This window comes from Coregonus lavaretus (genome assembly GCF_964263955.1).
Source record: "Coregonus lavaretus genome assembly, contig: HAP1_SCAFFOLD_3899, whole genome shotgun sequence".
NCBI classification, from domain to species: Eukaryota; Metazoa; Chordata; class Actinopteri; order Salmoniformes; family Salmonidae; genus Coregonus; species Coregonus lavaretus.
This window is the reverse complement of record NW_028165265.1, coordinates 28,400-31,220: the sequence shown is the minus strand read 5'-3', so window position 1 is coordinate 31,220 and position 2,821 is coordinate 28,400.

The window sequence follows — 2,821 nt, the reverse complement described above, 5'->3', positions numbered from 1 at the left end:
AAGATGCTGGAGGAAACAGGTACAAAAGTATCTATATTCACAGTAAAACGAGTCCTATATCAACATAACCTGAATGGCCGCTCAGCAAGGATGAAGCCACTGCTCCAAAACCACCATAAAAAAACCAGACTACGGTTTGCAAATGCACATGGGGACAAAGATCGTACTATTTGGAGAAATGTCCTCTGGTCTTATGAAACAAAAATAGAACTGTTTGGCCATAATGACCATAGTTATGTTTGGAGGAAAAAGGGGGTAGCTTGCAAGCCAAAGAACACCATCCCAACCGTGAAGCATGGGGGTGGCAGCATCATGCTGTGGGGGTGCTTTGCTGCAGGAGGGACTGGTGCACTTCACAAAATAGATGGCATCATGAGGAAGGAAAATTATGTGAATATATTGAAGCAACATCTCAAGACATCAGTCAGGAAGTTAAAGCTTGGTCGCAAATGGGTCTTCCAAATGGACAATGACCCCAAGCATACTTCCAAAGTTGTGGCAAAATGGCTTAGGACAACAAAGTCAAGGTTTTGGAGTGGCCATCACAAAGCCCTGACCTCAATCCTACAGAAAATATGTGGTCAGAACTGAAAAAGCGTGTGCGAGCAAGGAGGCCTACAGACCTGACTCAGTTACACCAGCTCTGTCAGGAGGAATGGGACAAAATACACCCAACTTATTGTGGGAAGCTTGTGGAAGGCTACCCGAAACGTTTGACCCAAGTTAAACAATTTAAAGGCAACGCTACCAAATACTAATTGAGTGTACGTAAACTTCTGACCCACTGGGAATGTGATGAAAGAAATAAAAGCTTAAATAATTCATTCTCTCTACTATTATTCTGACATTTCACATTCTTAAAATAAAGTGGTGATCCTAACTGACCTAAAACAGGGAATTTTTACTAGGATTAAATGTCAGGAATTGTGAAAAACAGAGTTTAAATGTATTTGGCTAAGGTGTATGTAAACTTACGACTTCAACTGTATATATTAATATTATTATAATTTATTGTTTCATTCACACCTGCACTGTTGGAGCTTGGAGCTTAAGAATTTCACTGTACACTGCAACTACCCTGTGCATGTGAATAAATAAAACAAATCTATCTAATCTAGAATAAATTATTGGTTTTAATAATTAATTTCACCATCCAGGGGAAGATAATTGAAGATGCACTGCACAGACTCAATAGTATTCCCCTCACCATCCACCCCCCCATCCTGTCTAGCAGTTTGAGCTGTTGTCTTGTAGTCTGAGTGTGCGTCCTAAATGTGCGTCCTAAATGCCACCCTATTCCCTATATAGTGCACCACTTTTGACCAGAGCCTGGGACACAGCCTGACTCTACCCTTCTACTGCTCCTGCCAAAGTCAATTTATTATGTTGTGAGACAGTTGGGCTCAGCAGGCTCAGACTGTGTGGGTTTAACATTAAGCTGCTGGGCCCTGGGAGAGGGGGAGGGGGAGGTGGTGAAATAGGGTGATGGGGGGGTGAAGAAGTACAAGGGGAGGGGAGCTGGGGAGGAGGGGGTGGAGAGATAGAGGGGAAATTGGGGAGGTGAATGGGGAGGTGATACGGAGAGAGGGAGAGGTGTTAAGGGTGTAGCTGTGTTGTGATGTGGTGCTTGCCTTTTGGGATCCACTGTTGCTGACTCGAACACTGCCTCAGCCAGGCTATCAGGAAGGGAGGGAAGGAGGAGAGAAGCCTCAGCCTTCCCTCTCTTAGGGGTTAGGGGATCTGGGGGGATGGTGGGGTGGAGAGTTCAGCACCAGAGCTCAAGGTCCATTGTTCCAGTGGGATGTGTGAGTGACGGAGAGTGTGTGTGTGTTTTGTGTGTGTGTCTGTGTTTGACCCTTTCTCTCTCTCACTCTCTTTCTGTCTCTCTGTCTTTTTCAGACGTTTCTTTTGCTCTTTCTTCCACTGACACTCTGTAGCCTACAGTCTATCTCCCTCCGTCTGAAATACAATTTATCACCATTCACTCTTCCCCTCATCTCTCTCTCTCGCTCAATTCAATTAAATTCAAAGGGCTTTATTGGCATGGGAAACATATGTTTACATTGCCAAAGCAAGTGAAATAGATAATAAACAAAAGTGAAATAAACAATCAAAAATGAACAGTAAACATTACACTCACAAGTTTCAAAGGAATGGACACATTTCAAATGTAATATTATGGCTATGTACAGTGTTGTAATGATGTGCAAATAGTTAAAGTACAAAAGGGAAAATAAATCAACATAAATATGGGTTGTATTTACAATGGTGTTTGTCCTTCACTGGTTGCCCTTTTCTTGTGGCAACAGGTCCCCCCCCCCCTCTCTCATATACACACGCAGAAGCTCAAATATACAGAAAACTTTTTATACACCTGATTGGGACACCTGACACTCTCTTCCCTTCCCTTATCTCGCTCTCCCCCTTCCTTCCCTCTCTCTCAAATCTTCAAACCCACACAGAAGAACTCTATCACTCCACTCCATCAGCTTTTCAGGTTTTGAACCTGTAGAGAAATGTGCCGTGTCAATGGATAAGACTATATGAGTGGAGATAGCATGTCACTTCCCCCCTCTAGCAAAGCCACACTGTTCTATGGAAGAGAGGCAGGGTTTGATATGCAAATGCTGCTTGAGGGGGCGGCGGCCAAGAGAGAGTGTGCAGCAATGTGAGTCTCTCTCTCTAAGGGCCGGCCCAGCTGAAGCCAGTTGCCCGGCAACAGCCCAGGGAGAGGGGAGGAGGGGGAGTGGCCTAATCTCAACAACTGTTGCCAGAACTGAGCTCCCTCTGTGTGAATGCAAGCCAGCCAGAGAGCGAACAA